We start from the raw sequence: 24,189 nt of genomic DNA on the forward strand, positions 1-24,189 counted from the left end.
CCTTCTTCCTGGCCTCTTGCGCCACACTCAGCACAGAGAAGAGAGTTTGAAACTTTGTGTTTTAGAACACAAGCCAGGTTTCGGTCTTTCGATTCAAGAACGTTTCAAATTATTTGGGCTTCTCCTCTGCCATGCTTTCAGGGCACAGACAGACTAGAAAGGAGGAAAGGTGAATGGGACTCCAGGAAAGGGTCTAAACCAGGGAGGCCCGGGGGGCTGGCGGACCTCAGTGGACACCAGGCAAGGGGACGCCCGGCCACGCAGACATCAGGTCAACGCAGAGCGGCGGCGACCCAGGGACAGAAACGGCTGCAGGGCTGGGGTGGTGCACTCAGGCACAGAGACAGATGCTTCGAGAGAAGGCCCATCAGAGCCAAGGGCGGGTTCCACGAATGAGAGCCCCGGCGGGTGGCCCGGCAGAGGTGACGGCAGGAAGGGACGGTCTCTGCCCTTGGAGATGCCGCATAGTTTGGAAGAAGCGGTGCGGGGCTGCTCTTGCACAGTCAGCAACCTGTCCCGTAGTCAGCCCCCAGTTCTGGGCACCACGCCTGGGCTTTGGCCAAGTGCCAGCATGCTTGGGGCTCACAGTCCTGCAGTATGGTAGGTCTGCAGTTCCAGAGAGAAACCGGGCTACATTCTGGTAGCTCCTAGCTTTTCAGGAAGGAAGACAGAGGACTGGAGCCCTCAGGGAGGCTCTGGTCTTACCAGAGCCTTGCGCTGCCCGCCCCCGCCCCCCCCCCCCCCCCCCCGGAACCAACGCTCCCTGATTCTGCGGTCTGGCCCCTCTGAGTAATCCAGTAATTTCCATCTCACAGTCCCTCACTTACACCCGCAAAGACCCCCTGTCATGAAAGGTAACAGGCCCAAGTTCCGAGAAACCGGGACTTGACGTCTCTGGGGCCACTGGCCAGCCTACCGCAAACAGAAAGTGCTAACTAATTGTTTTCTATTCCTTGTATTACCTGTCTTTTAGTAGACCTGGCTGGAAAAAAAGCGCACCCACAGTCCTTAAAAGCCCGGAGAGTGATCCCAATGTTTCCCGTGTCCAGGAGAGCTTTTACTGGGGCACAGACATTTATCGCACGATGTGATTCTTACCCCGGCACCTGCTTCGGTAGGTCTGTGCCTGCCTCGTTCATGCCAAGGTCAGCTGCCTGTGTGGCCATCTGACACGACTGCATGTGACCCACACTGGTTACGAGCCAAGGGCGGGGCTGTGAAGCCAGCGCCTCAAGGGACACCTCCCCACAGGGCTCCCTCAAGGTCACCAGCCTGCTGGGCTGCGCTCGCCGAGACCTGTGACCCCAAACACTGCTGCTTCCCAAAGTGCATTCCCATCTGTGTCAGGCCAGGCACAGAACCTGGAGTTAGGGGGACACATCCACTGGGCCTTCCCTTCTCCTCCCAAACTCAGGTCTTAGAAGGTGCTAGACGGACAGAGGTCCAAAGTTAGTCCTGTTACAGGCCACGCCTGGCCCGGCTGGGCGCCAACGAGGGGCCGCAATCAGGCTTTATTCATACTTACCTGGAAGGACTGACTTACACACGTACGCCCACACCCGTGCTCACAGGTTGTTCTGGAAAACGGCAAACCACGGGCCTCCCGGCAGGGACAGAGCCCACCCCCCTTAAGGAACAGAGAACACGTGCCCGCTACAGAAAAGAGGGCCCCACAGGGGCACAGAGAACCCCAGGTTGTTCCCTGTAGCCAGTCAGCCATGAGGTCACCCCCGCTTCCTGGGGATGGGGAGGTAAGGGGGCGGGCGGGGACCCTGGGGACGGATGTTCCTTCTGCTGCAGGAAAACGGGGTTGCCCTCATTAATGGGCAGTGAAGGTTGGGTCTGGGAGGCGAGAGATCTGGAAAGGAAGTAGCCAGCCGGGGAGGGTCTGGTGTGCTCCCAAAGTCTGGACTTCTGCCCCCGGGGAAGCCCCGTGGTGTCAGTGACTTGTGGCAAGGGGCGGCCCCTGCAATGGTCATGGGTTTGCCTGCAGTGACTTGAAACCCCTACTGGTGTGCGAGTGGAGGCGGGGGCGGGGGGTGGGGGGGGTTGGTCAGCACCTGCTGGTCACACCAGGCACCCCTGGGCAGATGCACAAATTCTGAGTTAATTGGTTGGGACCATCCAGCAGCGAATATGACAGGCGCTGGCGGAGTCCAGCCTGGCTTTCGACAAACGCCGCAGGCAGGGAGGATTCAGGGGCTGAGGCAGAAAACGCTTCCTATTCCCTGGAAGGAGAGACAGACTTTTCTTGGGTTGGGGGGATGCCCCAGAGGCGAAGGATGTGGGAGGGGCCTGGCGGCCCGCAGGGAACTTGACCTCAGGCAGGGGCTGGTACCACGTGGCACCTTGCAGTCAGAGCTGCACGGGTCACAGGAAGACACGGGAGCCCAACGGGGCCCTAGGCTTCCGGAACAGAGGCGGCTGTCCGCCGGACCCTTGGGGGCTGGGGGGGTGAGGACGGCCTTACTCTTGGGGCACAGGCCCTCCAGAGGAGGAGAGGGAAATCCCCAAGAGACAGTCGCCCCAGAGGGGCCGACTGTGTATTTTAAACTTACACAACCCTCGAACCCATCACGCAGGGTCTAGAGTTCATCCTGGTTTTGCTTGTGTTCCGTTGTCTTGGATATAAACTAGAGAAAAGGAGGGCTCGAGCGCAAGGTGAACTGCGACGTCGAGAAAAGAGAAACGCGCGTTTCTTCTGTGCATCCGGGTTATTTCTGTCGGTTTGGAACGTGGTCCGGAGAGGTCCAGCCGGCAGGCGGGCGGCGGAGACACAGCGCCCAGACGCCCTTGCAAGTGCCCGGGATTCGCAGTGGGCAGGGGGGCCAAGGAGGGAGAGAGCCCTTTTCTTTAAGCGGGTTGGGCCTCAACAAGGAAACTTGGTAGCTTGTCTCTGCGGACCCCCTGGACTTCCTTTCTGGAATGTTCTTCTGCACCTGTGGAGTATTGTGTGCAGTTTGGCTGCTCCCTGACTTTTCTTTTCTTTTCTTTTCTTTTCTTTTCTTTTCTTTTCTTTTCTTTTCTTTTCTTCTTTTCTTTTCTTTTCTTTTCTTCTTTTCTTTTCTTTTCTTTTCTTTTCTTTTCTTTTCTTTTCTTTTCTTTTCTTTTCTTTTCTTTTCTTTTTTCTTTTCATTCTTAGTCCTATTTCTTATCCCTGTTGATTTCCCACAGCACATACCTGAAAAAGAAATGTTCCCCAGAACACCCATCGGAGCATTACGTGATTTTCAGTGCAGTTAGAGACAGGCCACGAAGCCTGATCTCTGCAAATGCCTTTCTGCTCAGGAGCCCGGCTCTCGGGGGAGCTCAGCCTCCCCGGCAGCCGGCATGTAATTCTATCATTCCCCGAGCTGCCGGAGGGCCGAGCCGCGGGAAGGAACTTGGCCTCTCAGCCCCCCTTTCCTAGCGTTGCGCTAAAGCGTGGCTAGCTTGCCACAGGGGTGAAGTATAAAGCGTGACAGTCCTCTATCCCTGTGCCCTCCGCAGTGGTGCCCACGACGTTCACAGGGTGACCTGCTTCCCTGGGTTGGTAACTGTCTAATGGGGGAGACGTTGTCCCTATTCTGTCTTTTGAACAACTGTTTTCTCTCTCTCCCCCTCTCTCTCTAATAAGCTCACCATCTGTCTTAAAATTGTGTGCGTGTGTGTGGTTCTGGAGCACAATGGATTTCACATTGCTCAGTGAATATACGTAGTAAGCTGATTTCCGAAATCGGAATATCACACAATTGCCGTAGACTTTAAGCTTTAATGTAGTGCCTTTAATTTAGTTATGTGCCGTGGGTCAATACATTTCAGATTTCTCTGAGACCATTAAAAAAAAAAAGATTTGGGGGCGCCTGGGTGACTCGGTTGGTTGAGCATCCGACTTTGGCTCAGGTCATGATCTCCTGGTCTGTTGACAGCTCGGAGCCCGGAGCCTGCTTCGGATTCTGTGTGTCTCCCTCGCTCTCTGCCCCTCCCCCACTCACACTCTGTCACTCTCTCTCTCACAAATAAAGAGACATTAAAAATTTTTTTCCAACGATAAAAATAAAAAAAAGAAGATTTTGGCACCATTTTCTTTTTTTGAGAGAGAGAGAGAAGCAGAGGGAGAAAGAGAGAGAGAGAGCGAGAATCCTAAGCAGGACCCACCCTCAGTGTGGATCCCAACGTGGGGCTCCATCTCACAAACCGTGAGATCATGACCTGAGCCAAAGTCAGACGCTTAGCCCATGGAGCCACCCAGGCTCCCCTTGACGCCATTTTAAAGAGTTGAATTAACTCTCTCTTTCTCTCTCAAGAAAAAATAAATTAAAACAGGGGCACTTGGGTGACTCGGTTGGTTAAGCGGCTGCCTTCAGCTCGGGTCACGATCTCATGGCTCATGGGTTCGAGGCCCACACTGGGTTCTCTGCTGTCTGCACGGAGCCCACTTCAGATCCTCTGTCCCCTTTTCTCTCTCCCCTCCCCCGACTTTCTCTCTCTCTCTCTCTCTCTCTCAAAAATAAAGAAATAAACATTTAAAAAGATGCAGCAGACGTGAAGGGAGGAGGCTCTGTAGAGAGCAAGACGGACTCCCCCACGTTAGCCAGTAACTCACGTCAGGCAGTCGCGCGAGCAGCTAAGGGCGGTGAGGCTAAGAGCAGATACCGCCAACCCAGCACCGGCTGAGGACACACTCAGACCTGAGGACCAGCAGCGCCAGAGGCCGTGTGCCAAGGCCTGTTGGTTGTGAGGCTTGCCTTGTGCTCCGCCAGAAGCCAGGTTAATCACGTGGTGAGACGTCATCGCACCCGCTTCGCCAGTACGTCACCCTTGCTCTGTGACGGAGTAAAGCTCACGCTGTGGGAGGACCCAACTCGTGCGTGTGCCTTCACAGCACGCTCGCGACGTGCGTGTTTTCCCAAACATCCCAGAAACCTGGGGGTAGCAATGACTGAGGGTTTATTTAACCCAGTTTGTTAGGCTCACAGAAATAACCCGGCTGGCATCGGCGGGCTGGGCTCTAACTGTTCAATAGGAGTTGCAGGTTATTGACTCTTTCCTGAATGCAGCTGTGATGTGGGGACTAAGCCATGAAAGCTGAGGCTTGGCCTGTGGCCCTCAGAGCCCGGCTCCTTCTTCTGTGTGAGCTTTTTGCTTCCAGAACTCAGGAAATTTTAGGCTGCTCTGGGTCTCTCTTCTACTTGGTGATGTCCCTCCTCCTCTGTGTGTCTTTTGAATCCACTTTCCTCTCCCAGGCAAGTAGGGACTTTGCACGACCTGGGCTGAGCTCGGTTTCCAGAAGTCTGGGCGCTGGGGGTGCAGGCGAGAGAGGAGCTTTTGCTACGGAACCAAAGTGGGTCCACCCTGGGTGAGTCCTAGGCAGAGACCACGCCAGGTAGAGGGGCCTCACGACGTCATCTGTATTTGTAACAAATAAGGGGATCACGGGAATAATTTCCAAAGCTGTGACTCCTGTAACGGGGCGAACAGTCTCCTTTTATCGTGGCTTGGGCTGAATACCTAGAGGGCAATTTTAGGATTATCATGAAGCTAAGGTGCCTGTGTATAGGCACCACATTTTTCGTATCCAGTCATCTGTCGATGGACTTGGGCGGCTTCCATGACTTGGTTGCCGTAAATATCGCCACAGCAAACATAGGGGCGCGTGTGTCTTTCTGAATTAGTGTGTTCGTCTTCCTTGGGTGAAAACCCATTAGTGGAAATATTGGATCATACGGTCGTTCTATTTTTAATTGTCTTGAGGAAACCTCACGCTGTTTTCCACAGCGGCCGCACCAATTCACATTCCCACCCACGGTGCGCGAAGATTCTTTTTCTCTCCGCATCCTCGCCAACACCTGTTGTTTCTTGTCTTCTTGATTTCAGCCATTCTGACGGGTGTGAGCTAGTATCTCATGGTGGTTTTGATTTACATCTTCCTGATGGCGGGTGATGTAGAGCATCTTTTCATGTGTCTGTTGGTCGTCTGGATGCCTTCTTTGGAGAAATGTCGATTCAGGTCCTCCGCCAATTTTTTAAACAGATTGCTGTGTTTGCTGGTGTTGAGTTGTATGAGTTCTTTATCGATTTTGGAGACTAACCCTTTATCTGATATGTCATTTGCAAATATCTTCCCCCATTCTGTCAGTTACCTTTTAATTTTGTTGATTGTTTCCTTTGCTGTGCAGAAGTTTTTTTATCTTGAGGTCCCCATAGTTCATTTTGGCTTTTGTTTCCCTTGCCTCACTAGATGTATCCAGAGAAATGCTGCTATGGCTGATGTCAGAGAAATTACTGTCTGTGCTCTCTTCTAGGACTCTTATGGTTTCAGGTCTCACATTTGGGTCTTTAATCTATTTTGGATTTATTTTTTGTGTGTGGTATAAGAAAGTGTCTAATTTCAATCTTCTGCACGTCGCTGTCCAGTTTTCCCAATGCCATTTGTTGAAGAGACTGTCTTTTTCCCACTGGACGTTCTTTCCTGCTTTGTCATCAATTAATTGATCATATAAACGCGGGTTTATTTCTGGGGTCACTATCCATGTATCTGTTTTGGTGTCAGTGCCATACTGTTTTAATGACTACAGCTTTGTACTGCATCTGGAATTGTGATGCCTCTGGCTTTGTTCTTCTTGCTCAGGATTGCTTTGACTGTTTGGGACCTTCTGTGGTTCCATACACATTTTAGTATTATTTGTGCTAGATTTGTGACAAATGCTGTTGGCATTTTGGATGGGAATTGTATTGAATCTGTGGATTGTTTTGGGCGGTATTATTCAGCCATGAAAAAGGATGACATTGTGCCATTTAAGACAACATGGACGGACCTAGAGGGTGTTATGCTAAGTGAAAGAAGTCAGACTGGTGTTGCGCCTGGGTGGCTCTGTCGGCTAAGCGTCCAACCCCTGATCTCGGCTCAGGTCATGAGCTCTGGGTTGTGGGTTTGAGCTCCGTGTCGGTCTCTGTGCTGACAGCGCGGAACCTGTTTGGGATTCCTTCTTTCCCTCTCTCGCGCGTGAAATAAATAAACAAGCTTAAAAATATATATAAATAAGTCAGACTGAGAAAGAAAAATGCCATGAGTCCACTCATAAATGGAGTCTAAAAAAAACGAATACACAACAGAAATCAGAGTCAGAACTATAAATACAGAGACCAACTGATGGTTGCCAGAGAGGAGGACGAGAGGGTTGGGCACAATGGGTGAAGGGAAAGGGGACGTACAGGCCTCCAGTTATGGAACGAGAAAGTCCGGGGAATAAAAAGCAGACATAAGGAATACACTCGATGACACTGTAATAGCGATGTAATGGGACAGACCATCTCTATACTTGTGGTGATCATCGCATAATCCATAAGCTTGTAAATCACTAAGTTATACACCTGAAGCTAATGGACCGTTGTGTGTCAACCACACTCAAATACATAAACACATCCGTGCAAACAGAGAAAAAAAAAAGAAACTGATAGGTAGGCAGAAGCCTCTGAGAGTCTTCTGAATGCAACGTGTCAGGCCAATGACACATTGCGGGCTTTATTGACTCAAACGCAGGATCTGATCTGAAAAAATTAATCCTCGAGAGAAGCCTGGAGGGCGGCACCAAGTATTTGTGGAAGGGGAGCCCCACTGTCGATCATAGTTAGGGAAGGGGCAGCATGGAGGACCTAAGTGGATTCAGAAGGCCAGACACGTGGCCAACGTCTCTCAAAGCCTCTGCTGTTAACACCCATCGGTCGCTCAGACCACGCACTGGAGGCGTTGCGAAGTCAATACATCTGTGCTTTTTTATGTAAGCGGGTGTGACCCAACAGCATTAGTTGTCTCACGGGATTCGCGGAGTCCAGGGTGCGGCAGAACCTCCGGAAAACCCTCCTTTCTACCCACCTGGGAGCCTGAGTGACAATTGCTCTCTTTCCCCTGACTGCAAAATCCAACACCGGCGATGGTCCCAAAACAGAGCTCGTAAAATCCTTTTGGAATTTTCGGAGAGTCTAAGCCATAACTTGCTCCCCCTGGTCAACACGTTGTTTATTCTTAAATCATCTCAAAAGCCAAAGAAACCTTTGGTTAAGACGGTGTGGGTTCTTCTCTCCACCCGAGAAGACTACTGGTTTGGGGCAAAGGTCACTCCAGAATTGGTATTAGTGAGCAGAGCCGCAGTATAGAGGGGATGACAAGGGGGTAGGACATTATACGATGTCTTTTAAAGGACTGAGTACAATGCATGCTCTTCTTCTCTCTCCCTTTTTTGAAGTTTACTTATTTATTTTGAGAGAAAGGGAGAGGGAGAGAGAGAATCACAAGCAGACTCTGCCCTGTGAGCACGGGGCCCGATGAGCCGTGAGATCATGACCTGAGCTGGAACCCAGAGTCAGAGCTTTTCCGACCGAGCCCCCCAGGCGCCCATACGTGCTTTTCTTTTTAAGTTCAAGTGCTCCTGTATTTATTCCACCGAAATTACACATAGTTAAACCCCAGTGCATTCATTTTGAGCTAAAGAAAAACATCGCCCCTAGAAACAAGGACAGACAGCTCTCTGATGCTCACGTGGCCTTTCTCTGGCAGAAGCAGCCCCGTGGAAGTTGAACGATGACCGTTGCTCAGTCCACATGGCCTTTCCTCACTGTCATTCTCAAGTCCCCCCGGAGCGGAAGCGACGTGTGGGTCATGACGCCGCAGGCACGCTACAGCGTCCAGACGTGATGTGGATGCGGAGAGTTGATAGAAAAGACGCGGTGACCCTGGGCCGCATACTGATATTGTATTTTTAATTTGGATAAGTTGCCATTGTTGCAAGTTACAACACTTTGTCTACCAGCGTGGGGAACTGGAGATTGCCTTTGGGGTGCTCACTTAGGTGTCCCTCCGATAAATCCTTGCCACCTGCCTGCTGTGCATCTGTCCTGGTGCTGGAGGCTGGCTTACCAGAGTGACAACACGTCTCTGGCCGTGGTGCTCGAGTTTTGAATTCGATCTGAGAGGCTTTCAACATGCGGGGACATTTCTCCTCCTCCTCACCTGAGAGGAAGGACCCCCAGGTGCTGACGATTGCAGACCTTCAGAGATTCCCGTCGAGGCTGAATTCTTTTGAATCAGAGAAGTCTTCCGGAGGATGAGCTCAGATCCAAGAGTCACAAATAACCTCAGACAGAGTGATGCCCAAGAAAATAAATTATACAAACCAAAATGATAAAACCGGATGACCCTGTTCTAGAAGAAAGGAAGCTGAAAGAGAAATGCAAACAGATCGTTACGTTCATTGAAAAGGACCCAAAGGGGGGCGCCTGGGTGGCGCAGTCGGTTAAGCGTCCGACTTCAGCCAGGTCACGATCTCGCGGTCCGTGAGTTCGAGCCCCGCGTCGGGCTCTGGGCTGATGGCTCAGAGCCTGGAGCCTGTTTCCGATTCTGTGTCTCCCTCTCTCTCTGGCCCTCCCCCGTTCATGCTCTGTCTCTCTCTCTGTCCCAAAAATAAATAAACGTTGAAAAAAAAATTTAAAAAAAAAAAAAAAAGAAAAGGACCCAAAGGGACATTGGCGTGAATGATAATAGTGAAATAGTAGGAGTGCACCAAGAAGAAATGATAACATTGGAAAGGGATGTCATGAAATACAAGTGCATATGAAAAAGAGTGAAAACATTTCACAAATGAGAAATGATTACAAAAAATAAGAAAAAAGCAAGAAAGCAACTTACGACAATACAGAGTGAACTAATGAATTGATGTCAGGCTGAGAGTCTCGGTCTGTGTCATCAACGCATACAAGTTGCAAACAGTGAGGGACACAATAGGTCCCCTGGCCTCCAGGTTCCAAGGCGAGGCCACAGGAGTTTTCGAAACAGAGTATGGAGTCGAGATAATTACAGAGATCGTTGCTAAGGAAATGCTAGAAATCCACACCTTCCATAGCTGGTAGTCAGGCCTGTGTGCGACTAACTCTGTTCTTCACCGGGTTTGCACATTTAGAAATCTCGTAACCCTGACACTCTTCCATTCCGCATCCAAACGTGGGACAGGAGACCGCCCGCTTCACAGGGGGGTGGTAAACAAAAAAGAGAAACATCATTTATGTGAAGGCACGTGGCACCTGGACATTGTTCAGTCCACCTACCACCCTACCTGTCTGTCCAGCAGGACTTGTATATGGCAGGTGCCACGGTGGCTTTCCGGCGTCCACAGCTTCCTTCCCTCCCTGCCTTGCAAGCACTTCCAGTGTTCTGTACACCGGCTCGATGCTAAGCCTTCCTCGCTTTTCTTCTCGATCACCCCGTGTATTCCATTGTCTCTCCCTCTGTTTTAAAATACAAATTTTAGGGGCGCCCGGGTGGCTCAGTTCGTTAAGCATCGGACTCTTGGTTTCAGCTCAGGTAATCATCTCACGGTTCATGAGTTCAAGTCCTCTATCGGGCTCTGTGCTAATGGCATGGAGTCTGCTTGGGATTCTCTCTCTCTCTCTCTCTCTCTCTCTCTCTCTCTGCCCCTCCCCCACTCACTCTCTCAAAATAAATAATTAAAGGTAACAAAATATTTTAAAAAGTAAAATGCAGATTTTGTTATTTTTATTCAGGTAAGCCGAGGCCAACAGAGCAGGAGAAGACTGTTATTGTAAATGTGGTTTGTTCCTCGTGACCCCAAGAGGTGGGGGTGTACCACGTGATGCGGGCGGGGAGGGGGAAGGACACATGGGGAAGTACCAGGGTCGGCCAGGAGGCAGGGGGAGTGGCGGTAAACGTGGACGATATCCTTTATTGTGGCTTCCTCAGGAAGGAACAGGCTCTGCTGTGTAGACAAGTTGAGGCTAATTAGCTCGTGTAGACTACTTTGAGTGATTTCGGAGGGCCCTGGGGTGTAGGAGCCGCTCTTAGCCGTCCAACACTGGGGGCGACTAGTTTAGAGAAATAGTGGCCCGAAGGGTAAGGCACCCGGTAGAGTGAGTGGCCAGACACGGGTTCTGCATCGGTCAGCTTACACAGGACAGGGACACTTGCAGGTGAGTCTTTCCCTACGTCTTGGAATTGGCTAGCCCTGCGAGGGACAACCTCTGTAGGGTGGACACGGCGCGAATGTCACAACACCCAAAATACAGAAAATACACATCCATAAACCGTCTTTTCTCTTGGCACTTACATTCTGCCATATACTCTTTCTTGTTAGATTATTCTTTGTCGACTTATCTAGTGTTCATACTAATCTCCTTAACGAAGGGACGCTTCCTTCTTCAACCACACATACTTTGCCAACCCTACTGGTGTCGACTGCTTATAGTAAGTACTCAGGAGACGTTTGTTCGGCGAAGGACAGCACAACAGACATTTGACTTGGCAAGGGGCAAAGAGAGGAGAGAGCAGCAGAGGCGAGGAGGGTGGTTATCGAGTGTCGTGGGCACGAGGAACCAATACATAAAATGCAATGGAACACGCAAGCTTTGTCTGCGAGACTCGCCCTCTGACCTCTAGATGCGTCGTCTACCAGCAATAGTCGGTTGAATCGAATCTCCAAAGAAAACCCCACGAAGTGCGGGGGTGTTGGTGATCAGTAAAGGAGCTGAAGGGTGTTCTCTCTCTGGACAACTCCTACCTTCCCCCACCTAGTCATTTATTTAACGCCTAGGCAGTTACTGTCCTGTTCTCATGGTTAGCATCGCCTAGAAAACCCAACAGTAACCGGGCCACAGTGATGGCACAATGAGATGTTCCTGGTCCAACAGGCTGCATGCAAAATGCACATTCAGTGCAGACAGGGGTGAGTGTGAAAGCTGACTGGGTTCCTCTCCCCCTGGCCGTTCCGGGAATGGCCGGGTCGGGTGGCCGCGCTCACACCTCTCAGATGATTTCAGGACACAAACGCAGAGCCAGGGACCCAGAAAACCGCAAGACTCCGGGAAGGTTGCCACAGCTGTACTTCAGACCAATCTTTCCAGTTAGATTTGCAGACGCCTCCTTTACTCAGTAGGGGATTTGGAGGAGGCTGGAATGTCTGTGCCGTACGTGTTAATCTAACGATCTACCTTCACCCAACAGCTTCGAAGCGTCGCAAACACAGGACACTCGTTAACGCGAACCAGCGAGGCCTTAAGCTGGCCAGACGATTTTGACGCTGAGCTGTGACGGCAAACTGCTTTGGGGGACCTGGTTGCCTCTGCTCTGACTGGGGCGGGACCCGGAGAGAGAGCTTTGCGCTTTCCTCTCGGGGCACGAGACTCGAGGAGCCAGCTCAGCGCGAGCTTTCAGAGGAACCGTGTAGAAGGCAGGGCTAATGAGGTCAAGGCGGGACGTTCTCACCCAGCCGCACATTTGCTGGGCCGGTCCTCTGGCTTGGCTGAGGAGCACGATGAACTTGACGTAAGAGTCTCACACCGAGAGCCTTCAGGGCACATGCATGGTGCCAGTGACGGGGCCAGTGTCATCAGCTCTCGGCTCCTCTCGCGTGCTCCCTTCTCAGAGGGTCCAGTGCTCCCGTCCACCTGGGCCTCCCGCTTCCTCTGGGTCCTCCCTCCGCGGGTGCCTCAGCTCTTTCTCGCATCGTCTGCGGTTCCCTCTTTCACGGCCCCACTCCTACCACTGACAACCCGCTTAGCCCTGACCTCCTACAAAAAGGATCTCCTGCGTCCGTCTCACGCATAAGCTGCCATCACAGGGTCCTTCTCTCTGCGGCCAAGAGCCTGAGCGTCTCCTTCCTCGCCTTGTATCCCCCAAATGGCCCCCTGAAACTTCTCCGGGAAGGTCGTCTCCATTGCCAAATACGATAGCCTTTCTTAATTTTTCTACCCAGGCTATTTCTCACGTTCTTGCTCTTCTAAAGGCAGGTCCTGAACCACCCATTCTCCCCCTTCCTCCCAGATGGTGCACAAATCCAGAAGGGTGTAGCCATGTGGTCTGTCCTGGAGCACAGGCAGTGGAGAGGAGCAGTCAGGAGCACAGACACCAGAGCCCCTGCCCGTGTGTGGCCTGGGCGAGTTGCCCGCCCCCGTGCCCAGCTCGAAAGTGAGCTTAACAATAGCACCTACTCATAGGATTGCTATGCGATTGGACGTATTAACCTATGGAAAGGGTTTTAAACAGCTTCTGGAGCCCACAAGGTGAGAGTGTGTTTGTTACGTGCTATTACTTCTCCCAATTCGTTTCTGGTCTGGCCTCCACTTCCCTCTGGCCAAAGGCTGGTGTCGGGCTTTTGACCTTGGACACAGGCTTTCTGCAGGAATGTGACCTGTGGTTTTGCTCATCACGCTGCAGAGGGATGACCATCCTTGGTTGCCAGATGTCGTGCATCTAGTTTCTGCGGAGATTGGGAACTCTTGCCAGGAACACAGAGGTCTGCCGCTCGGCAGGTGGTTCAGAAGCAGATTCCTGTGGAGGTTGTGTCTGGGGCTGGGGGCGATTCTCACCTGCTGCAATTCCAAAGTTTTGAATTGAATTCAAAAAATAAATTCACCCCAACCCTAACCCTAACCGTGAGGCTCTTCCAGAGATTCCAGACTTGGCTAGCATTTGTTGAGAGTCACCTGTTTCGTCCGTGTTGCTCGTCAGTGCTAATTGGTGGTGGTCGTTTCCCGTTCCACCCAGAGGGACACCTGAAAGTCCCAAACCAGAGAGTAGTGATTTACTGTCTGGGTCTCATTCCATTTCACCAACAATCATTAGCAAAACCAGTCTGAATCTTAGAGATCATACAGAGGAAGGGAAGGAAAGTGGAGACAATTCCATGGGAGAAAGATTCCTGGAATGGTCCGAGTGCTGACCTCCGGAGGGCAGCCCCCTGGCCCAGCGCCCGTCCTGTCCCCACGTGCCTGCGAGCTGGTCCTGACCCGCAGCGGGTGCCACTCACAGAACACTGGTGACCCTCTCGTTGTGGTCCGAGCCTGCCCAGGACAGGTGGCCTTGGGATTCTGAGCGTCAGCACACCTCAGGCTCCCTCTGCTCCCTCCGCCTTCCTTGTGATGACACCCGTATGCTTCTGCTCCCCGACCTGAATGAATAAAACGCACGCTTCTAGTCACTTTTGTTGACTTCCAGTGTCTCTGTTCAAGGTTACTGGGGAGAAAGTGTCTGTAAACAGCACATACACAATGGCGAATTTTAACATGTTAAGCGACAGAAATTTTATAACCAAATACAAACTGCTTGAACCAAGCAATCAGAAAATAAAGTTTTGGGGGATTAGAGTATTTGGCAAACATTCCCAGATGTTGATTTTATATAAGACAACATAGACTTTATATAGCGTTTATAGAAGACAAGTTTTTTTTTTCTTAATCAACCACTTAGTCGTATAAAGAACTGTTGGTATTTTATTTTAGTAACACACACACACACACAAGACAAAAAGCATGTATTCATGTGGTTTATTAAACCCCATCAGTGTAACATATCTAACAGTATATTTAAGATCCTGAGTTCTTTTGGGTATAATTGAACCTTTCACCACATTTTCCAGCTTAAATAAGTTTCTCTTGCCGCCTCTAAGACACTCGTTACTTAATATAGTCGTTCATGAAACTAATATTGATTGCTTGTCTGTTACAGGCTTCCCCCTGGGATTTCAGCTGGGGTACCATCCACCCCCTGAGCCTGGAGATGGGGTACCCGGGCCCCCGGGCAGCATGGAAGGGAAGGCAGGCAGGGTGGCCAGGGAAAGATGGGCAGGAGACCATTTGCACTTCTGAGTATTACAAGTTCATTTATTGAGCCTGTTTTAAAAAACAGTCCTTTATAACTTCTAAGAGCTCAGTATTATTAAAAACAGAAACATTTTTTTCTGACATTCTACATTACACGTGTTTTCTTCCCAGTTGACAAGTGGCTTTTAGCTTTCTCCATGATGGGCTAACCAGGCAGGTCAACAGGCATCAGTGTTTCCCTGCATGGGTTTGCTGTCATTGTCTTGCTGGCCTTCCTCGAGGTCACCTGCTTCCCGGTAAGACCCCCCCCGCCACCCTCCACCAGAGGAGTGTGGATAAGTGCTCTGTGTATTCACATCTTGATGTCCTTGGGAAGGTTTTACAATTTTGCTCAAAAAGATGCTGCATTTCAATTCTGTGCTCTTGCAAATATTGCTTTCCATAACATTTCTAATAGTTACTTCTGAAATATAGAAACATATTGTTCTTGTTCATTTAGTTTTATCGGTCACCCTGATGTGTTTTTGCGTCCGTGTGTTTTTTTCCAGTAGACCAACTCAGTATGTATGTATGTATATATGTATTTATAATTTTTTATTTTTTAAAATTCATGACACATTTTAATGTTTATTTACTGACTTTTTTTTTTTTTTTGGAGAGAGAGAGAGAGAGCGAGAGAGAGCGCACAGACAGGGAAGGGATAGAGAGAGAAAGGGAGACACAGAATCTGAAGCAGGTTCGAGGCTCCAAGCTGTCAGCACAGAGCCCAATGAGGGGCTCAAACTCACGAACTGTGAGATCATGACCTGAGCCGAAGTCAGATGCTCAACCGACTGAGCCACCCAGGCGCCCCCGAACTCAGTATTTATAAATGATGATTGTTTGTTAGTAGAACTTTGCATTGTGACATATTTCTCAGATTTCTTCAAGTCTTGGGAAAATGGTGACTGCTTAGAGAAAAATGTGAGTTCTAAAATGCATGGCAAATAACCTTGGCTCCTTCCAGAGGTTCCTGGGAATGACTTTGCAGTTCTGAGTCAGCTGGGCCAACAGCCATGAATTCCTCAGTCACCAAGCAAGTTTTTCAGGAATATATACGGAATTCTACCCCGGCTTTGGGAATGCACTGAAATGTGGGTGCTTTTCTTGGCTTCAGTATCATCTCTCCTGCCCTTGACTGAAGTCTTTTCTATCCAACCCCGATCGATCTCTTCACTACTTTTCCTATTTGTATTTTGTAATCTCTTTATCTCCTTAGCTTCTCTGTTTGTTGCTCTTTCATTTTCTTCACTCTAAGAAAATTCTTCAGTGAAAATAGGCAATTTATTAACTACTTGTAGTCAGCTAGAGCCCTCACATCTATTGATAATTTGTATTTTAATGATTATAGTTTCAACGCCAAGTTTGGTTCATATTTTGCAGAATACTTTTATTCAGACAAACTTTTGACTTCAGATCAGTTCTAGCTTCATAGACGAGTTGCAAAGATAGTACAAAGTATTTCTTTATACTCTGAATCCAGATTCCCTCATTGTTAATAAATAACTTCCATTGATACTAAATGTTTGTCACAAGTAACAAAACAATCATGATGCATTATTATTAACCAATTTCCATATTCGGATTCCTTTAGTGTTACCTAATGTTCTTTTTTGTTCCAGAACCCAGTATGGAATATCACACTGCATTTGATCATAATGTCTCACTAGATTCCTTTGGGCTGTGACATTTTCTCAGACTTGCCTTATTTTTGATGACCTTGGCAGCTTTGCAAAATACTGATCAGGAGTTTTATAGATTTTGGCTCGACTTGGACTTGTTTGATGTTTTTCTCATGATCAGACTGGTATTATGGATTTTGGAAGGAAGACCACAGTGTAAAGTGCCATTCTCATCACATAACATATGTTCCCTACTGTCAACATCACATAACATAGGGTCCCTACTGTCAACGTGACCTTGTAGTGATGGTGTTGGCCTCGATCACCTGGCCAAGGTTGTGTTTTCCAGCCATCCCCATCACAATGTTACCTTTCTCCCTTTCTAGACTGTTTTGTCTGGTAATACCTGACACCAAGCATTCCCCACCTACGGGTGACCCACCCGTAGGGAGGGGTGACCCTCTCTTAGCATGGAGAGCTAAGCCAAACCTTTTTGTCTTAATATATATTTTTACATGTTTTATTTATTTTTGAGAGGAAGAGTGAGCAGGGGTGGGGGCAGCAAGAGAGGTGGGGACAGAGGATTCAAGGCTGGCTCCACACCGACGGCAGCGAGCCTGACGCGGGGTTCAAACTCGGGGACTGTGAGATCATGACCTGAGTCGAAATCCGACGCTCAATCCACTGAGCCACCCAGGTGCCCTGAGAAACCTTCTTGATGAAGGAATGTCTACATATGCTCCTTGGAATTCTTCTCTACGGGAGATTTGTCTTTTATTTCCCATCTGCTGATTCGTGCAATCACGTCTTGGTGTCAATACGGACTCGAGGGTATTTATTACATACTTTGGGCTGTAATACCACATTACCTTATTTATTTTGTTGCTCAAATTGTCCCAGCTTCAGTCACTGTGAGTACTTTCGGTCAGTTCTGGTGCCATGACCCCATCGTTTTATTTTCTGAGGACTCACTTACCTTCTGATATATTTCCTGTCACAGCCCCAGAATCAGCCATTTCTCTAAGGAGTGCTGGGTCCTTCTAGGGGAGAATGGTATTAGGAACCAACATCTGGATGCTGGATGTGCCCATTTCCACTGGAGTGTCATGGTTTCTAGGTCCAATTTTCAAAATAGCCTTTTTTTTAAAGGTATGATTGACACCCAAGGAAACCACATCTTGCAGTGTGCAATTTGGTAAGTTTGTACTTCACGTACATATCCGTGAAGCCGTTACCGCGATCAAGACAATGAACGTATATCTCAGTCCCAAAGGGTCCTCATGTCTGCGTACCCTCTCCCCCTTTCCCTTCCCACCACCCCTCGCCCGCCGCCCATCCCAGACAACCAAGCCTTGGCTTCTGTACTCAGCATATTATTTTGAGGTTCATTGATGTTGCTGTATGAGTCCATGGTTATGGCATTTTTATTGCTGAGCAATGTTCTCCCGAGTACTACACTATGATCGATTGATTGATTGATTGATTGATGTTTCGTTTACTTATTTTTGAGAGAGACAGCACAAGCTGGGGAGGAGCAGAGAGAGAGAGGGGGAGACACAGAATCCAAAGCAGGCTCCAGGCTCTGAGCTGTCAACACAGAGCTCGATGTGGGGCTCGAACTCACGAGCCATGAGATCATGACCTGAGCTGAAGTTGGATGCTTAATTGACAGAGCCACCCAGGTGCCCCTATAATTGATTGATTGATTGATTGATTCCCTTGTTGTTGGACATTTAGGTGGATTCCAATTTTGTACCATTAAACACAAAGCTGCTCTAAGCTTTTGTGTGTATATGTGCTTGAATTTTTCTTGGGTAAATATTACGAGTGGAATTTTTTTGTGAACAGTGAATAATTTACTGTTTCCAAATGGTCGTATAAGGGTGTTGAAAGTTTTTTTAATCTTTGTTTTTGTTGCTGTGATAGTTCAGTCAGGTTCCCACTTATATATCCATTCCTAATCACATCTTAGTATGTTTTCCCTATTAACTTCATTTACAAAAATTCGATACTTTGACTTTTTAGAAATTTAAATATTTTAATATTTTCTCTTCGTGTCTTTTTAGGGGTTAATTGGAAATAACTTTCTCTTTGTTCCTTTTGTTTGTGTGTTTCTGAGGAAAACTTCGTAGTTTGGGATTTTGTTTCTAGTCTACAACTCCTTACCCTAGAAAGAACAGGAATATTTAATTTAACAGAGTCTAGAGTTAATATATTTCTGAACTATCCTCCGGAGCATTAGGATTTCGCATCAGATCCTTTAAACAGCTCCAATCTCTCTGCCCTCCTTGTCCCAGGTTTTAGCTTCATCTTGCTGTCTCAATCCACATATTACAGAAGATTGGTATTGATTTATGCAGTTAAAATATGATCCGTGGTGCTACCCCCTGCTTTCCTTTTTCCTTGTCATTTTTCTTGCATTCCAAATTTTCCTCCCGGGGTAACATTTCATTTCCCAAAGTACATGATTTCTCCCAGGGAAAATTTAGTAGTAGTCCAACCCCTGTATTATTATTATTATTTTTTTTTTTTATCCCTGCGGTTGGAACATGGTTTCACTGGGGATAGAGTTCTAGCCCGATAGGTGTTTTCTGACGGAACATTAGAGCTGATGCTGCAGTGGCTACTGGCTTTCTTTATTGTGGTTGAGAAGTTAACTGTGGAGCTAATTGCCATTCTGGTCATTCTGCTAAAATCTGCGTTTTCTTAGGATTCCTTTAAAGGTCTTCGCCTTGTATTCAATAATCTTTCATGTCACTATAATGTGCATTTATGTGAATTGGTTTTCTTTAATCCTGCTTGAGATTAAAATCCTAAAATTGGAGCAGGATTTTAAAATCTGGAAAATTCAGTGATGATTTTAACGTCCAGTGTTGCTTGTCCCCTTTCTCTCTGCTCCTCTGAAACTGTTACTTCCTATTTATTGGACCTTTTCTCTGCTCCTCGTGTCTTCTCAGCTAGAAGGGTACATTCTTTACAAATAGTCTGAAACATAAAAACCACTTGCTTCTACTTCTAAGGAGAGTAACCGAGAAGTTTTGCAAAGGAAATTCCAGTAGGAGAGAAGATTTAGCATGATCTTTAAAAAAAAATTTTTTTAATGTTTACTTATTTGAGAGAGAGAGAGACAGAGAGACAGAGAGAGACAGAGCATGAGCAGGGGAGGGGCAGAGAGAGAGAGGGAGACACAGAATCCGAAGCAGGCTCCAGGCTCTGAGCTGTCAGCACAGAGCCCGACGTGGGGCTCGAACCCATGAGCCCTGAGATCATGACCTGAGCGGAAGTCAGACGCTTAACCAACTGAGCCCCCCAGCTGACCCAGCATGGTCTTTTGAACTTGAATGTACCCACAGGTAGATAAGAGATATGTGATAGAGATATTCTCTTTGGAGGTAAGAATCTTGTGTGTGTGTGCACGAGAATAAGTTGTCAGGAAAAATCTCTCTGATGTACAAAGGACAGGGCAGGATCCCACGTGAGAGGTTAGTAAGCATGTGGGCTGATGGATGGATCTCAGCCAGTGCAACGCCCTGCTCGCTCCAGGAAACAAGGTTTTTAGTTCACGCTGGCACATGGTACTTGAGAGATCCAAGTTCTCTGCCCTCTCTGATAATTGAATTCTACATCGTTTTGGCAAGTGTTTAATGAAGGAGAGTATATAAAACACACACAATACAAAATAATGAAAGTAAATGAATAAAATTTGGCTTAAAAACATCTCTTAGGAATTCTTGATATACGTGAATAGAATTTATGGAGAATTTCTTGGAAACAGGGCAGAACATGAGAAAACAGAAGGTGAATGAATGTGTGCAAAAAATCCATGCATTTGAACCTAGGATTAAGGGAAACCCGAGTTAGCAGCTTATTTGCATTGGGTCCTCTGTAAAAAAAAATTCACGTTGGAAAGGACAGAAACAATGTGCTGTGTTCTTGCTCATGGAATCACAGTGAGGGTTCTCTGCATGGGGTCGGTGGGGGCACGGAAACCTTTTGGGAGTCAGACTTTGGATGGCACGAATGCCAAGTGTCATCAGGTGCAGCACCGAGAAGGCCAGCTAAGGGACCCCGCGTGAAGCACCCTGGATTTTCCTACAACCTTCCTCAGGCTCTGGGACAGGACTCTCCCCTCCGCAGATTTCTGATGCATTCTGCACACAGTTGGCCCTGGTCACCTGGCCCTCCGTGATAGGCACACGACATACTGGATGAATCTAGAAGAAAGGTCCTTTGTAACAGTGTAAACACCTCTCCTCCTTATCAGGGATACTTGTGAATCTCCTCATTTGTCGTCTCTGCTCTAAGGGCATAAGGAACAGCGTGCTCATCTGTCCAGAATGGCCTGTATGTTGTCAGTGGGCCTCCGATGTCTATTTGTGGACACCACGTTTTACATCTTGGGTTAGCCATTCAACCCCCTGAGATGTCTTAATTGACAACATAAAGGCCTTGGGCCATTCATCTGTTATATCAAATGACTTCGAGGCTCACCATTTTCCTCTTAGTCTCTCAACACTTGATGATTCCACCATAAAGATACTAGTTATTCGCTGACACCTCTCCTGTGACCGTGTTGGGGAACAATTCCTGGGCTTTTAGGAATTACCACCCAGCATCTGCGACTCCCAAACCTCACATCTGCTTCCTAAAAAACACAGGTCTGGCAGGAATCACGGCTGAAGATTTTCTTTAGGGCATTAGGCGTTCTTTATTTACAGTTTCCATTTCAGTTAAAATTGACTTCTCCAACTGTTAAAACTCTGAGGATTTAATGGTTGCACTCATGAAAAACACACCGTCAACAAGGTTTGGAAAAACACCCCCGCTTCTTTGAGCCCCTCTGAGTAACTGACGCACTGGGAAAGTGGGGTGGCGGCTATGAAGGTCAATTCCATGAGTTCAAACGCTGAGCTCCATGCGGAGAGGACAGCGAAGTAGACGAAGGACTTGGGCTTGAGTTTGAAATTCTGAATTTCCAGCCATAGGAACTTGCATGAATCATATAACTGTCATTATCCTAACTGAGTCATTATCCTAATCTGTACCTATGAGCACAGATCCTGCTTTGCTCATCTTACACTGTCGACCGTGAAAATCACAATATCGGTCAAACTGTTCAACGCCATGAACTAGTGAGTAATTCAGTAGGACGCCATTGGTAACCACAGTGTTCCATAGACCTACTATGGATTTTTAAAATTTTATTGTACTTAATTTTTTTAATGTTTATTTATTTCTGAGAGAGAAAGAGAGAGAGAGAGACAGAGACAGAGACAGAGCATGAGTGGGGGAGGGGCAGAGAGAGAGGGAGACACAGAATCCCCAGCAGGTTCCAGGCTCCGAGCTGTCAGCACAGAGCCCGATGCCGGGCTGGACCCCACCATCCATGAGATCATGACCTGAGCCGACGTCCAGACGTGTAACCAACTGAGCCACCCAGGCGCCCCAACATTCACCTTCTGAGCGTGAGTTCATTGTTAAAACAGCAGCAGTGTTTTTCTTCATTTATGTTGGTATTCAGAGTAAATCACTCCGGCTTTATTAACTGATGCGGATCCTACTGTTTATTGCCGTAATCAGACGTCTGGCTTGAATGACTGGTTCTTGTTGGGCGTCACCGTATTGCAACTGTTTTGTCCTGGGCACGGGGCGTAGAGCACAGGGTTGTGCGTGACCAGTTAGCAGAGACGAGTGTGTGATTCTGTGTGCATCACGTTAGTTTTCTCACGGTGCCTTCCATCAAGCATGTGGGCTCATGGAAGAGGCACTGAGGGCGTAAGAGAGTCCCTTTTGTCCGACAAACTAGCAACAGATTGTGTGAAACAATTTCCACCCGACCTAGAGCTGGCTGTTGTTATGAGGCGCGGTGTCACCCCGGTGGGGTGGGGGGGCTGTGTCGCCCAGACGGCCTTGCACCTCGGTTAATAGTTCACTCTCCACATAACTGATTTCTGAGCCCAGTGGTGTTTCCAAGTGTTCCGGTGAACGCCCTCGTCACTGAGTAACTGGGGTTAACACGAAACATGTCACCGTGGCCCCCTCAAAATTCTTCTTTCTTGGGTCTCCAGGCCATACATCATGTGGGGAATTCAATTTCCCATCAGTGGAAAGATTAATGTTTTATCTGAGCGGAGTCCCCTCAAGCCCACGAACTCTAAGACCAGCGATCTCGAGGCTTTCGGACAAGAGGCTTTTGTGTCTAAAATTTGGTTTCATTAAGGCTTCGGATTCCCAAGTGTGCGTGCATACCTGGGGAAATACTCCACTGATGCGATGTGTTGAAGCACTCGTCGGTGGTCATACCCGAAGCAAAGCTTGTCGCCGGCGGAGGGGCCTGTGGTCAGGGCAAGCGGGAGGCGGCCTGGGTGGAAGATCTCACTTAGGGCCTTTCTCGTCCTCTCTTTCCTGGAAGCCCCCCACCCCCAGCTTGGCTTGTGTGTTCTCTGCTCCCTATGTGGGTGCTCCCCGCAGGTAAAGGACAACCAACCTGGTGAGCCAGAGGCACTCATAGTCCGCCATACGGCCCCTAAGAAAGCCAGGTTGACAAGTCCCCCATTTTGGTTCTGAATTTCTGCGTGACAGCTGGCCGTCCTGGGGCATCTACGATGCACCAGAGTGTTTATCCACCTGTTAAATCAGCACCGTCACCCCCCCACCCCGAGATAGACCAGGTGGATGGCGGTTGACTCCTGCTTCACAGAGGGGGACACTAAGACCCGGGGCGGGGGGAGAAGGAACGGTCACAGCTCCTGCGCAGACTTGACCTGGTCACCCTGGGCTCAGCGGCTGTGTCTTCCCAACCTCCTCTCCCCGGGAGGGGGTGCCCCCTGCAAACCACACGGGTGCTCAGAGCGCTGTGGTCTAAGTGACGCCACTGGTTTCTTGGTTTGGCTGCAAGAGCGCAGCTGCCCTTGGGGCTCCCAGACCACTGAGCGCCCAGGAAGAATGGTCTGGACAGTAGGGATCTGCTCGGGATTGCAAACCCAGCTTCTTGGTCGTGGTGGTTATCTACCCCTCCCATGTCTCCAGACTCTCAGCTTCCTGACAACAAGCATCTGTTTTTTTTTTTCTTTTGTAACATTTATGACATACTTTTTAAAAATTTTTGATTCAAGTTTAACATACAGTGTAGTCTTGGCTTGAGGAGGAGAACCTAGTGATGCATCGCTTGCATCTAACACCCAGCGCTCATCACAAGTGCCCTCCTGGATGCCCTGCGCCCATTTGACCCATGCCCCCCACCCACCGCCCCTCCAGCAACCCTCAGTTTGTTCTCTGTACCTAAGAGTCTCTTATGGTTTGCCTCCCTCTCTGTTTTTATCTTATTTTTCCTTCTCTTCCCTCCCCTACCTTCATCCGTTGAGTTTCTCAAAAGCCACATCTGTGTGAAATTTGTCTTTGAGAAGGAGGATCTTAACCTCCCCGAGGGAAATGGTCACTCAGGGGGCTTTTTGATATTAAGTAGCTCCTTAACAGTTAATTGTTAGGCGAAATACCTGTGTTGAGCTGTTTTTTTTCCTCCCACTAAGGAATGAGGAAAGACAAGGGAATCACACGCTTACAGTCTGGTTTCCTTTCAGTGCGTTAAAGAATGCAACTTAGACTACACAGCAGCCCTCAACACTCACTTGTCTGGCATTTGCACATTTCTTTAGGACATAACACTGGGTGGGGGGGGGTGGTCTCTGCCATTCCTGGTCTAGGCTCACCTCCCCTCCCCCCTCCCCGTGGGGGGCAGGGGGATGTGACAAGTGAGTCCCTGTGGTTTCCCTGAACTGTGCGTGATAGAAATGCTGATTTTGTCCCGGGCTGCCCTTGCCTGTAGCTTTGAGTCCCCTCTGTGATCCAGCTTTGTCAGGTGCCCTCACTGCATTGTGTTTCATGTGATATTAGGGGATTGCTTACCTTGGATTAAAAAAAAAAAAGGAAATCATTTTGGTGA

Source organism: Lynx rufus, unplaced genomic scaffold (genome assembly GCF_022079265.1).
Source record: "Lynx rufus isolate CCGP_SWC_20201006 ecotype Redwood Valley unplaced genomic scaffold, mLynRuf1.p SCAF_1, whole genome shotgun sequence".
Lineage (NCBI taxonomy): Eukaryota > Metazoa > Chordata > Mammalia > Carnivora > Felidae > Lynx > Lynx rufus.